Below are 15,526 nucleotides of genomic sequence, written 5' to 3' on the forward strand. Positions count from 1 at the left end.
GTTCACTTCAGATTTGTGATGCCAGGCTACACCCTTCCACCAAGTTTCATGAAAATCGGGCCAGTAGTTTTTCCATAATCCTGTTGACAGACAAACAAATAATAATAATAATAACAAACAGCACTGAAAACATAACCTCCTTGGTGGAGGTAATGAACATTTGGCATTATGTTAATAAAGAATGTAACGTGGGTGGCATTATGTTTCTGACAAAAATATTTGCTGTTGCAAATTAGTAGCATATAACTGTGATTTCTAGAATACAGGGTTGATGAAGGAGATTTTGCTTTGGTGCTCAGCCAACCTTCCTTGGATAAATAATGTTTTAATGAGGAGTGCGCAATTCTGAGTGGATTTTGAAAGCAGGGTTTTCAGAACATTGTTTCCCTATGACTCATGGGGCTACAATTTTCCTAATTCTACAAATGTGGTCAACATGTGGTTGATCAAGTCCTCTACTGTTATCTTTTCTGTATTTTGGCCAAGAATTGTTTTTACCAGCAGTAGTTTGAGGGTGATAATGGCTGTAGTCAATAAACATGGTATTGTTGCTATAATGTTCACTTTTGATTTGATGGTCATGATAGACTTCAGTAAAAAACATCATCGTACTCATAAAAACTTAAAAAAAAACTTGACCTCAAGTATATAAACCTCATAATTATAAGTTCAGTTTGCCCTGTTTTGTTGCAAAAGTGTTTTGGAGTTCTGCCTTTTCAGTGTTCTTCATGGAGTTGGTTTGTAGTTCTTGGCAGAGCAGCCAGCCAGAAGGTTGTACATGGACTTCAGCAGCGAGACACTCCTCATTTTAGAGCACTGGTTTGTCTCTTGCAGCTTCGTGTATGATTGATGGGTGAGTGGTAGGTTTACCTTATGCACACTCTGTGAGGTCCATTAAACTTGCCAAGACAAAACTCTAGTGTCTTTCTGTTTGCACCTCTAATAAAATCTATACCTGGTAAATCTTCTCAGGACATTGGAAACTTAAGGGCACTTTGGCCTCAATTACTCTACTACATAGGAACGTACTTAATGCTGAGAGTAAAGAACAAAATGCCAAGTGAAATTGTGGAAGCAAAATATTCCCATGATATAAAGTAAGTAGGTATCAAAAAGGAAATATTTTAAAACACTTTAATGTTACATACATTTTTATTCAAGACAACACCCAGTTGAAAAAAGGGACAGGAGAAAAGAGAATTAGTTTTATTCAACAGACTCAACCGTGAAGTAAAAATAGCATGCATGTATGAACTTGCTTTTACTCTTTTATATCACTGTCATTAATATGCATGAGTGCTGTGTCAGCACAGGTGTATCTGTCATGCCTAATGAGGCCATTCTTGTTTTGACTGAGCAAGCTAATGGGTGGGAAAATGAAAAAAAAAAAAACGTGAATAGTACGCAGAAACAAAAAACAGCGAAAGAGACACATTACCCTTCTACTTCTGTTAACTTGTGTTGAGAAAATGGAACTGACACACCTTCAGGCAGCCATATTGGAGGTGCTCAATGTTAGCAACGTTAACAGGTGATTATATTTCTATTATGACTTGTCTGTCTCAAAAGAGTTGAATGGACATGGTTGGTTGGACATTAGTTGGTGCTGTTTTTGGCTGAAAGGGATTCATTTGTGCTAATTTTAAGTTTGTTAGCTAGCAGCCTCTTAGCTAATTAGCAAGCTAAAAAAGCATTTTTTAGCTTAAGCTAACTGTTCTCACACTACAGCTCATTTGGAGAAATACTGAAATACCAAAGGGATTGTAGAACTACTGTTACCTGTGTTGCAGTAACTGCAGTTTGGAACCAAATCTATTACTGAATTAACCGACACCACCATCACATAAATGTTTCTTAGGTCTCTTTTTATGTTCCTGATTATTATTGATTCATAAATAATTTGCATACAGATAATGCAATAATTTGGTATCTTTTACTCTCTGTGTCTCTTACGTTTTGATTCCTGTTTCGCTTCTTCTCTCTCTTTCATCCCTTCAGCTTCCCTCACATCATCCTGCAGTCTCTAGCGGCTTCTGTCACCAGCTTCTATTTTATAAGAGACTTGACTGGCAGACGGGAACCAGGCATCCTCTCTGCTGAGAAAACTCTGCTAGATCCTCTCAAGTCCCATACCTGGCACAGGAGCTGATAAACCATTATATTCTCTCCAGTGGCATTTTTGGCAGTCAAATGTGCCATGAGGTGTTGGAACAGTTGGAGTGATGAATGGCAATGCTGGCTTTTTCTTTAGAGAGTTTTTCCATTAGGTCATTTGTGCTGTATTGCCTTGCAGCTTGCAGTGAATTCTTACTGTTTAACCTGACAATTAGTTAATCAATTAATCTGAAATGATTTTACCCAAAGCTTTTACTGACTTGTATATCCAATCTGATCAAGTCATTATAAAATACTGTAGAACCTGTTTAATGAGCAAGAGGATGTTTTTTGAGGCAGACCAGAAAACTTAAAGCTGCTATAATCAATATTATTACATTAACAATGGATCAAATGACTCAGTGAAAGTGGTCGCTTGCTGCTGTACTCTTCAGGTCTATGGGACGTTTTAGCGTCTTTCAGCTCATTGTTTTGGTTTTAAGGCCCATAAATTTACTGTTTTGGTTTAGTCTCACTGCTCTCATCACTGTTGTTTTCGGATGCAGTAGGCAGCTGTTTACAGCAAAAAAGCCCTAAAAACCCACTGTACGCTACCTGCCCAGCACCAAACAGCAAGCAGACAAAGTTAGCAACTAGCTGGTGAACATAGCAGAGCATTAAGCAGCTAAAGAGACAGATATTTCTCTCAGGAGTTGGTGATGACCAAAACCGAGCTAGAAGTACAGTGAATTTTGGAGTTACATTCATCAGGTGGCCACAAACTCAACTCCAAGTGAATGCTAATGTTGCTCTGTATATGCTGTAAATAAATAAGCAACTGTTGTCTAACAAGTTTAGTATATCAAATTAAAAGGTGATAATACATCAGTGATGTGTTTACAGCTTTTTTCCGCTGCTCCCATGTCCCAAAGTCAGTTAATCAAGTTTTCTGCACTGCAAGCATTTTGTAGTAATGTGTCTAAAAAAGTGGCTGTATCTGAAAATCTGTTCGAGCCACTGTCATCCCTCATTAGCATAATGATAATGGAGGGTTACATGCTATCTCTGCAGCTTCACCAAAACTAAACTTACCGTATGGCTCAGAGGCAGGAACAGGTAAATTAATGCAGATGTGGCATAGCAGGCAGACGGACATGCACATGGACTCGCACACTCACCACATACATAGAGGTATGAATTAACAAGCACAAACATGCATGCATATACACACTTATGTACACATTGATGTATCAAGATCAAGACTGTTACGTCAAGGTTTTATTTGATAGCAAGCCCTGCAAAGATCACACCACTTTTTTTCTTTACTTGTCTTCCTGTGCAAGCTGCTTCGTCAGAAATATGTGGGTGTGAAGTGCAGTGGGTCGGGGTTTGAATATTTTGAGATTCAAAAGCTGCTTTCCCATAGGCCCCATGTCAATCTACAGTAGGAAACACATCATAGCAGTAGCCTATACCAATCCTTTCGTCATCTCTTAATGACTTCCATGGGAGAAAGATCTGAGCCTTTTTGATTATGCAAAACCATAACCATCTCTGCTTTCGCCTGGTTTCAAGTTGCCAATTAAATCTGTCCTGCTTAGACAGCTGAGTAGTGGAGATGATTGTGCTTAGAGGCGAACAAAGCATGTAGGCCTGACCTCTGATCTGCTCTGATTGTCTGTGCTACTGTTTATCTCTGTACAGCTTTTTTATGCTGTTCACTTATTTATTAAGGCCAAAGGACATTCTACCAGTGGAGAAAAACATCTTTCTGAATCATATAAGCTTTACATTCAGTTCTACAAGCAACTAACAACTAATCGCTCAATAAAACATCAGAGCATAGTGAAAAATGTCAATTTCAACTTCCTAGAGCCCAAGGGGATGTCATCAAATGTCTTAATTTTTCCAACCAACAGTCTACAATACAACGATATTCAATTTATTATAATGCAAGACAAGGAAAAGCAGCAAATTTTCACATTTGAGAGGCTAGAACCATAACGTTTTTGGCATTTTTGCTAAATCCACAAAATAGTTGCCAATAAAATTTCTGTCAGTGGATTAATCAATTAATCGACTAATCATTGCAGCATTGCTGTCTATATTTTCTCTCTTACCTCTAGTCGTGTCTAGCTATGCACATAAATTCAGGTTTATATGTGTTGAGGTCCTCGAGATATCCGTCCCTGAGACTTGTCCTGTGTCTGGATAATGCACTGGTGCTGTCACTTATTCAAAATTTGAACTACTGCTCGAATGGGAAAAATATTAAATATTTGACCTGTAAACATAAATTTGAATTCAATATTCTCAGCGTAACAGTTTGTGTGTTGTACTCCAGCAATATGGATATGTTAGATGATTCTCAATATTAATGAATGCCCACAGAAGGATTCACAAATGTATTTCGTGATTTATATATAAATGACTCTCCTGACAAAAATATTTTTCAGTGCACACAAAAATATTTATCGTTGTATATAAATGTAAAACAAATCCACAAGCAAAAAAAAAATAAGGTTGACAAATGTATTTCTGATGCACACAAACATTTTTCTTGTTTTAAATAAATGTAATAGAAATCCACAAATATAAGTATTTAAAAGTATTTGCAATTTTCATCACAAACACCTTCAAATCTACGCTTCCGTGATTGGCTGAAGCGGAAGGAGCCATCTGATTGGCTACAGATACTTCCCTGTTGAAAAAAATGCATTTGTGTATCGAGCCACGGCAGGGGAGTCTCATAAAAACCCACACACAAATGCAGTGAAGTTCACAAATGACAAGCAGTTTGTAAATGCAGGTTCAACAGTTTGTAGATAAATGTAACAACATCCAAATATATAGTTCCTAAAATGCACTGTCCATCATCATACTGCATACCCTATTGCCCTTATGACACTAGGCTATTGTTGTTCTCTTTGCTAACATAAAATGGAGAAAACTAGTGAGACCTGTTGTATGGATAATCATGACAAACTAAACCATCTCAGAAGTAGCATGTGGAATCATTCTGGATTCAACACCACAGATGGAAACATTTAGATAAAGGTAAGGCTGCTTATTGATGTAAAATTACGACAACATTAGCCTGTTGCTTAGGTGAGGCAGTGGAGGCAGTACAAACTGCTAATTCTACATTGTAGTTTAGGGTTAGGCTACGTTCAAATTAATTCGAACATCTTAAGTGTTCAAATTACCCGCTTTGGTACCGAACTGGTAAGACACATTGCTGGAGATTTTTAAATGTCTTACCTTGATATAGTTGTTAAGGTGAATGAAAAAGCTTTATCATGAGTGCTCAAAATGCTATTCTACAGTACAACTCCAAGCCTGCCTCACTTACATTTTGCCGCTGACAGTTTTAATGTGTTTAAGCTGCTGTGTTTTGAACCAGATAAGCTAACAGAATTATTCATTGGCTTTTCTTCGGCAGCCTTTTGGAAATATTTATACATACACAGTACAGTGTACTTATATTTAGTATGTTATTTGCTCCTAATGGTGTAAATATTTCATATACTTTTCATTATTCACTGGTAAGTGTCGCAGAGGGACCCCATATGTTACACTGTTTGGCTTCATGAAGAACCTTAACAACACACTTTTGGTCACATAGGAACCAAAGTCAGGTCCCTCACATTCACGAGTTGAATTCACTGACATGGTAGAAATGCTGGTACTAAGCATTTTAAAAACATACAACATACAACAACAATATATATTTTGGGTCTAGTGCAGGTTTGGGACAGGTGCATGGGCTGCCTAATGTTGCATGGTAATTACTGATGATTGCACAAGTGCACTCAAGGTGAGATTTCAACTCAACCCGAGAACCACACACTGACCAATTGTGGCACAGCAGCACCTTTTGGCAGACGGCATTCTATTCTCGTTAGCTTGCATCTTTTGCAAACACTTAGATGTAGCATTTAAACGTCAATAAACCATTACATTCATATTAACTGTAAACAAATGATACCGTCAATGAAAAGACCAGATTGCATTTGAATTTGCTGGTGTGCTTAATGGCACAGGAGATTGCTTTACACAACAGGGCGAGGGCACTGGTTTTCTACTAAAATGGAATCGAAGTTTTTGAGAGTTTCTCACAATGGCAGATGGTGTACGGATTTAAAGGCAGATGGAAAAAACACTTTGAAAATCTTCATCCTCTTCAGTAAAGTGAATGAGAAAACCAAGTGTCACCAGGAAGTGGGTAGGGGATACAAGTCCTCAAAGATCTTTTTGTGACGGGAGGGAAGAGGGGTTTTGGGAAAATATGGTCTTAATTTTAAGAAACACAAGCTGTGATAAAGAAACTGGCTTGTACGAAGCTATAAATCAGCTTGACTACAGTCTTTTTTTTAAGGTGTCACATTTGACATATTTATGTATAAAAATGCTACATACACAGTAGCTTTAAGTAGCTGCTTCCTGTGTGTGTGTGTTCCATGAGTGGGGTTTTCTGTGTGAGTTTCTATATAAGTGGGTGAGACACGTTCCAGCACCCAAGCGCACTGATGTGAGTCAAGGCGCAGCAGCACAGTGGCTGATTTACTAATGAATTGCTCACTCTTGTGTAATATGTGGTAACAAGATGAAAGACAGACACCACAAGACAGTCCAAGCAGTGTTTAGACAGATGGCTTCAACTCATTAACACCCCCAGTGTGAGTCTGTCAGAATAATCAAACCCTTTAAACTACAGATTGATGTTAGCATTTTGAACAAGTGTTGTATCATGTACAGTCAGTGGCTGTTTACCATATGAAGGAATTTGGCAATTTTTTTGGTATCTGTGCCATTTATCGTGAACATGCCCACAAACTTTGCTTTCTGGGCAGCTCACGCTCAATCACATAATAGCCTTAGATCCTTGAACATAAGCTACACCAGCCCACAAGCTGCACCTCTGTTCAATATTTCCACTGTTTCAAAGAAACCAATTACCAGAGTAGATAAATCTACATTGGATAGTAGAGATTCAACAATGCTGCGACAGGGCAACACTGTGTTTGTTTGCTGTAGCAATAAGCTTCAATCATGCCCTTTTACTATTCCCAAATCCCATCCTCACTTTCGCGGTATGGGTCCAGCTAAATTAAACATTAGACGTCTGATTGAATTTATCTACATATGACTGCAGACGAACACATGAGAAGATTACTGAGTTTTAGTTTTCTCCGTAGATGATGTTTGAATGATTACAGGATGATATAATACATGGGATGATAATGTGGAGTCACAAAAGCCTCAGCAAGTCAAGAAGTCGAATTTGGATGAAATATTGGCCAGAAAAGAGATCAGTGCTCCTTTGTTTTCTCTGTTGATGCCGTTTCTCTCCATTTATCATTTATGGTTTTGCTAACTGACATACTGCTTCTGTTGTAGCAGATGTTTAATCATTTTTTGTTGTTTGTTTCTAAAGGTAGCAGCAGATTACACACACACACACACACACACACACAGGTCACTTTTGGGGACATTACATAGGCTTACATTCATTTTCTGGAGACTTACCCTAAACCTAACCACTACTTCCCTAACCCTAACCTTAACCATTGACCCAAAAATCAGCCTTTTCCCAATTGGGGACATGGCTTTTGCCCCAATTGGACCTGCCGTCCCCAATTAACTGGTATTTAGTCTGATATGTGTCCCCAAAAGTAGCCTAAGTCAGACCACACACACACACACACACACACACACACACACTCATACTACAGCAGGAACCTGTAAACTGAAAGGAAATAACCTACTGTGTTATGACTGTAACATCTGGCACAGCTGAGAGCCCAGAGCATACGTGGCCCTATGGTGGGGGGTGGAGGGTAAAAGCACACAGCATAACTCACTGTTAATCTATGTGACCTACTCATGCTTTGTTACATCAGAACAGGAGGATGAAGAAAAGATGCAGATGTACAGTTTTTTAGAAGCTTTTAGAGCTATTGAAACATCTTAAAACTACAGATTTAAAGGAATAGTTTGGAGAAATACACAAATTCTTGCTCAGAGTTAGATGAGAAGATCGATACCACTCTCAAATCTGTACAATAAATATGAAGCTACAGCCAGCATTAGCTTAGTTTTCATAAAGACTGGAAGTAGTGGGAAAAAGCTAACCTGGCTCTGTCGAAATGTAAGAAAATACTAGCAACTCTAAAACTCACTAACTAATACATTGTATCTTGTTTGTTTAACACGCACAAAATCCGAAGTGTAAAAATATCGAGTTGTGGATTAAAGCAAGGCTATGTAACTTCAGCAGAACAGTAGCTACTGTGGCTGCATGGGACAATTACAAGATAATGATAAATGCTAAAACATAATGTAACATAATGTAGCACAAGTCGAAAATCATCAAGTCAGTGAACGGATTCCCTGATGTCTGTAAATAGCAATATCCAACTAAAGTTTGCTAACATTAGCCTCCATAAGCTACTGGTGATACCAGACCAAGTAAGGCTGTAGCAGCAAAATCCCTGAGTGGGCTGACTTGAGCAAGGTTGTGTTTAATTGCTCATGAATTCATCTTTTTATTTGTAAAAGAAAGAATTTGTTATTTCTTCTTTTAAAAGTTACATAGTCCCACTTGAAACAAATGAGATATAACATGTTAATTTGTGAACTTTAGAGGTGCTGGTAAACGCAAAGCATATTTCCCAAAATATTGAACTAATCCTTTAAGATGGTTAAATCATGGACAGTAATTAAATTATTATTATTAAATTATAATTTCCCCTATGACAAATGACTTACAAATTTTAGTCAGCTAACATGTAATACTGTCTTTGATGTATTTTCTACATTTGTTTCAGTTGTTAATTTGATTGTTGGTCAGACAAAATAAGTTTTGAAGACATCACTTTGGACAACTTAGGAAACATGCACACATGTGACATGTTCAATAATCAAGAATCAATAATTGCAGTGTGCTTACCAAAGCAAAGTTCAAGACTTTCAAGGCTTTCAACTGGAGCTGGCAATTTTCTTGAGGCTGCTGTCGGTCCCATGACCACAACTTCCGAAAGCATTATCCTGAAAAAACTGCATTAACCCTAAAGTTAAAATGGACCCAGTGGTGCTGTTGGACAGGTTGTAGTGCCTATTAGAGCAGAACAGTGCCAGTGTAATAAAGTTCAAACCTACCTGGACTGTCTGAGCATTAATCTGCTGAAGAGTCCCCAACCAATTAACTTGGAAGTGCACTGGTAATTGTCAGTTTTACAGCACCTTCCTCTTGGAGAGCAAAGAAATTTAGCCCCGATATGCCATTTACCTGCCAAAAAACAATAAATATCTGTTGGACCTAAAATTCAGCAGGTATCTGGCTTTTTAAACACAGCCTGCACAAATGCAGCCAAAGTAACCAAGGTTATTCTGATTTATTTTGGCTCATATAGGGCTCACAAGACTGGCTTTTCAATAATGAACATATTTTGGCAGCTGCTGTTGCTCGATGCCAATATTAGTGGATTCACTCACAGAGACGAAGTAAATGTGCACGCATTTTTTGTGTGGAGCAAGCGTGTTAGCAGTTAGCTTGGCAGCTGCAATAGTTCACCAGCTAGTCCTGTCAGTAGACAGTACATCACCAAGTTTCTTGAACCAAATATTATGCAAAGACGCACGATTAATTTCACTGTGCCACTTTCTGGAGTTCATTTTCACTGACTTTTGAGGAATTACAAGTTGCGAAATGGTTTATTATTATTATTTATTTAAACAAATATACAAAAATAATATAGCTACATAGCAGATTGCATCCAAATTATTGATACTACCCTGCTACCCTCAGATCTGTCAATCATAATTCTGGCAGTGCATTTAATGTTAAGCAGCAGAGTAAATGAATGACAGCAGGAACAAGAGCGAAGACAGAAAAACAAAGAAGAAAGAAAGAGAGGGGAAGGGGCAGATGTTTAGAGACTAAAGGGACACAGAGCAAAGATAAGGTTTTGGACTGCTTAACATAAAGATCCATTGAATATTAAAGCTTGTTGACATGCAGTCGCAGTGAGTTTCCATGCCACAGTGACTGGGTGCCTCAGCCTCAAAGACCAGAATCAGGGAGCAGTGTCAGGACAAGTCTTGCTTCAGTGCCAAGGGGATGCCTTTGTTTTATTCTGTCTCGGCATGTCAGGAAATGTCACCCTATGTAAAAAGGATCCAATTATGCCGCTGTTTTGCTGCAGTCCCCTATAGGCTGCAGCGCTGCACAGAAGCTCCACATTTCCTGTGATAAATCTTAGAAGGATATGCTTTCATTTGACGTGGTGTGAATTAGACTTTCTTTGGATTTAATAAAACACCTTTGACTGAATCTTTCATGTATGTATTGAGGAAGTACTCAAACTGAGAGCTTTAAACATGTGTATGACAATTTTCTAATCTTTGGCTGATAAATCTTAACCCAAATAGAATAAAAATGACCTTGTTTAGATGTTAAAGCCCAGTAGTTGACTCAATAAGACGATTTTATGATGATAGTAACTATCACTTCTTCCACTTTGAGAATGAAAGTGAGAGGACCTGGGTATCTGAGGTTCCACTTCTTGCTAGGTGCTGATGACACCATAGCAGCAATGTCGCAATCCAGTCAGGGGTCGGTATGAGCCTCTGTGGCCTGACAGCAGGGCGATGTCATGTGCTGTACAGCACAGGGATTACAGCCCCTAATCTGCCTCTTATGAAAACCCAACTAGAGAAAAAAAAAGAGAGCTCATGATTGTGGAATAACAAATGGTGGATGTTGCAAACAAGATGGAAAAAGAGATTGATTTTTGGACCACACGCCATCTCATCTTTAACTGTATGGAGAATTGCAAAAACCTGACATGTGAGGCTGAAGCAAAGGCTGTCAAGTTAGTGTTGCTATACTGCATGCATGTGAGTGTGTGTGCAGGTTTGCATGTGCATGTTCATGCTTTACCGTAGAAGTACATCTGAGTGCGTCTGTGCTCCTGTCAGTGTGCACACAAACACACAGAATAAGCAAAGGATGTGGTTATGAATTGTTCTGGTGGCGGTTTCTATTTGCAGGGATGTGTTTATCCTCTGTGACCCTAAAAGAACGCACTGCCTTCCACATGTGACCACAGAGAGACCAAAACACTGACACGGGCAGCTGAGAGGCAAAAGAAATAAAAGTCAACTTTGTGTAACCTGCCTTTAGGGCCGGTCTACGTGTGTATATGTAAACATTATACACAGCGCATCAACATATGTATCCTATAAAAAATTCAAGTTTATTTCGCTTCACAAGGTATTTGTTTGGTCAGGGCTCAGAGTTTCAAGCCACTATGTATTTTTTTATGTCATTATTGCATCTTTCAAATCATTTTGATGGCATATTTTTTCTTTATTCTTTTAAAACAAGACTAAGAGTCTATAGGCATGTTAGCGACTCTCTGAGGCTGTACTCGGGCACAGCGGTACTTTGAGCTAAATGCTAACCCCATCATACTAACATGCTGATGTTAAGCAGGTATAATCTTCACCATGTTCACCGTCTTAGTTTATTAGCATGTTAGCATGCTAAACAATTAGGCTAGTGGGAATGTCATTTGTTTTGCAGCTATTGGTCATAAACCAAAAGTATTAAGTGTGGGCGTGTGAGTATTAAAGTAGTAAAGTCACCAAAGTTATTAGGACTTTAGCTATTCCTCTGTGCACCATAGATATCAGTATTTCTAATCCATCCAATAGTTGTACATATCAGAAAAAAGACATATCAGACATATCTGTACTGAATTTCATGACAATCCGTCCAATAGTTACTGAAAATCACATGGTAGCACTCGAGTAAAAGTCTGGGGATCACAAAGACAGTAGGTTTTGTCCTCTGGGGAGCATGAATGTCTGTGCAAAATTGTTTAATGTTAATCCATTCAATATGAGTTATTTCAATCTGGACCAAAGTCCAGATCTGATGGACTGACCAACGCCACTAGTGTGGCTAAAAATGAGACCGTGCTGGTGGAGGTGCAGTCTATGTGTTGCCGATGTCTTTTTTTTGAGACTTTAGTGACTTTAACTTTTGGTTTGGCTAAAAATTTTCAAAGGCTACAAATAGTAGCTTTAACATTCAGTATTAAAATAAGAATTTATGTTAACTTTTATAATTTAAACACCTTTTATAACTAACTATAACTACTCCCTGTACTGGGGAATTACACCCGCTGAAGAAGGGCTGATGAAGGGCAGGAAGCTTCAAATATTTTGTCTACCTTGAGTATAAAGTGATCCAGTTTGAAACTCTAAATCTAAATTCATAATTTTGCATAACATTAAGGAATCATACAGTGTCAAATCCATTGTAGAAGAGAGAAACACAAACATCCGCACCTCCAGTAACCTCAGTAGATTAGTATGTGATGGAACAAGCCGTGATGTGTTTCACACCTTGGTTGAATGGCATGGAAACACATGCTCAGCTCATGCTTTTGCTGTGTTACTACTCCCATCTACAGCTGAGTAATCACACTTTTTATTTGTCCAGACACCCACCTTTTACTCAGAGCCACAAGTTCACACCTGTTCTGTAGGCATTGCTGCACAGCTTCCTGGGAAATGTAGGAGTTCACTATCAAGGCAGTTTGCATGAGAGCTCACATACCAGAAAACAGAATGATATCATTTAGTGCAAAATAGATAACCAAACTGATTTGAACTGAATGTATTTGACAAGTGAGTGTATCAAAAGGGGGATTTTTCCCTTAAGGGTGTAGTGCAACTGTGATTGCATTTGTGTGTGCATGTGTGTGTCGACGTTTGGAAGCACATCCCATCCCGTCCGTGCCGGTGAGTATCAAGAAGTCTTCCAGCTGGCGGTGTGCAATGTATTTCAGCTGGTTAGACCCGGCTTTTGCCAGAAGTTTGAATATTGGTTCCAGCACCACGTATGATTGATTAGATTATTGTTCGCTGATGGCTCTATGGCAGGAGAGGGGGGCCTGTAATTTCACTGAATGATTCACAGCTGAGATCTACAGGAGCTCCTCACTGGTGGTCGCTCATTTAGTGTCGCCAGAGCCCCATGCAGATGTCCTATTATCTAGAAATAGTCCCACCACTCCTGCTCAATGACTTCCCCTTGGCCAAAGCTATAACCCAACTAGAGAAACACTAACGTTTTTTCAAACTGAGCTGCAGCACAGAGTCATTTTTTCACATTAAATGTCATTTTAGTAAAGTGTACGGGGGAAAATACATTTGGAAAAGACCGGGCGTGTAGTCAGATGATAGAGAGAAGCAGACGTGCTATAAAACTACCCATCAAGGCCTTTATTCACCTCAACAACGGGCCTTTACTAGAGGTAGACCATAATTCCCTTTGCCTGGTCTGTGATATTTAATATGCCTTTAAGAGATAGAATTCACTGAATTTATATATTTTTTGTCCTGTAGCCTAAATCAACTGAGCCGAAATATCAGCCGATATTATCATATTGCAGATATGTTGGTATCGGGGTATATGTCGGCTGATTATTAAGAGGAAAATGTAGTACAGAAAATATGATAGCAGGGTGAGAGGGTGAGAGAGACAAGGACAACATGCACTCTCAAGGGTGAGAGAGAGACAAGAGGAGAGGCTGGATCTCCTGGAGGACGAAGATCCAAACATCTGAAAGGAGGCAGCGACAGCCAGGGGAGAGAGAGAAAGTTCCCAGGACAGAGTCAGACTGTCTGATGTCAAACGGGAGCTTATTCCGGAGGAAAAGGCCCTGCAGCCAGCTGACTTCTTTTTAACTCTGGGGACAGACAGGAGGCCTCTATTCTGAGAGCAGAGAGCACAGTATGGGATATAAGGTTTAAGGAGGTCAAACAGGTATGAAGGGGCAACCCGTTTACATTTTTGTAAGTCATCAAAAGCACCTTAAAGTCTGATCCGACAGTGATAGGGAGCCAATGAAGGGAAGCTAAAATTGGTGTAATATGGTCAAATTTTCTATTTTTAGTTAAGTTGCAGCATTCTGAACTATTTCAAGAATTTTAGTACTAGCATGCAGCATACAAAATGTTACAATAATCAAGTCTGGATGAAACAAAGGAGTGAATTAGGATCTCTGCATCAGCCAAGGACAGAAAAGACCTAATTTTAGTTGTTGCGTAGGTGAAAAAAGGCTGTCTTGGTGATTTCTTTAATGTGCTGATTAAAAGAGAGTAGCATCTAACATAATACCGAGATTCTTGGATGTAAAACTTTGAGAAATCTAGTAATGAGTGCTACTTTAAAGGCTAAGGAGCCTTTCATTAGCTGACCCGACTAGCTGGTTACAAGTTACGTTAAAAAAAGGCTTGTTCACGATAGCACATCATCTGCATTATTTCCCTACTGTGCGAAATCTTGTTCTAAATGGTACCAGAGTTTAGGGTAATGTTAGCTGCTTCGTCCTGAGACAGTGTGTGTGCTTACTGCAGAGGCTCAGGTTTGAATCCAGCCTACCACTCCAAGTTATGTCATCTCCTCTCTTACTTTCCTGTTTATCTTTGGCTGCATCTATATATAACTATATAAAGGCAAAATCATAATTACAAATGTAAAGAATTACCATATGTGCCACCATTATTGTTGTAAACTGCATTATGTGCCGTGTGAGAACTGAGAGAACAGTCAATTTGACTTTGTGGTGGACATCCAGGAGGCTTTATCTTTTTTCTTTTTTTTTTGTGGTGGTGAATTTGTGGTCTGGAATTCCAAAGCCTCAGCACTTTGTACAATTTAGTGAGGGGCTATTCAGTGCATGATATAGTTCTATTGTAACTATGTGGCACCAGTGACACGGTAAGCAGCAGAAAGGTGCTCAGGTTTTGAGTTTGTGCTTCACCTGACGAGCTCAGCAGCTTTAAAATGCAAAAGTCTACGGGAAAAGAAATGATAATTTTTTGTGTTGGCACTTCATATTACATGGTACCACTGCAAACAGCCTCATAAGCTACTGGCCCGCTCACTGGCTTTCATAGAGATGGAGAGATGTCTCATTCATTCCCATACTTCCACTGAAATGGTTAAGCAGGAAAAACCCTTTCACTCTCCAAATGCCTTCCTTTACCCATAAATCCATTAGCCAGCAAACAACAGGAGGAGTGGAGGCTTTGGCTCACTATTCTGTGGCTTTCCCTCTGTTTGTGTAGCTCAGTTGTTCGATCTATCGTTCTCTCTCTGTCTGACTCTGTTAGTAGGTGGCCCACTACACTCAGACAACTTATTCTTGCGTGAAAAGCACACTCAACAGCGAGTAATAGCATCCCGCTCTGTTGTGTCTGTCTCTGTTCATTGAGGGCATACTATATGTGTGCCTGTCTGAGTATAAGAAGAGAGCCTTACCTATGAGGATCCTAGCACCATCTTGTGGTGTTGGAGCATAGCTGCACTAATGCCCTTCTAAAACACTGCTACATTGACTGTTCTACAGAG

The 15,526-nt window shown here is 39.1% G+C and overlaps 1 protein-coding gene across 7 annotated transcripts in view; it reads left to right on the forward strand.

The window, feature by feature from the left end:
* The window catches only part of rhbdf1b (rhomboid 5 homolog 1b (Drosophila)), a 46,133-nt gene that overhangs the window by 8,434 nt on the left and 22,173 nt on the right, over positions 1-15,526 (forward strand). The window lies entirely within an intron of this gene.

This window comes from Siniperca chuatsi, linkage group LG20 (assembly GCF_020085105.1).
Source record: "Siniperca chuatsi isolate FFG_IHB_CAS linkage group LG20, ASM2008510v1, whole genome shotgun sequence".
NCBI classification, from domain to species: Eukaryota; Metazoa; Chordata; class Actinopteri; order Centrarchiformes; family Sinipercidae; genus Siniperca; species Siniperca chuatsi.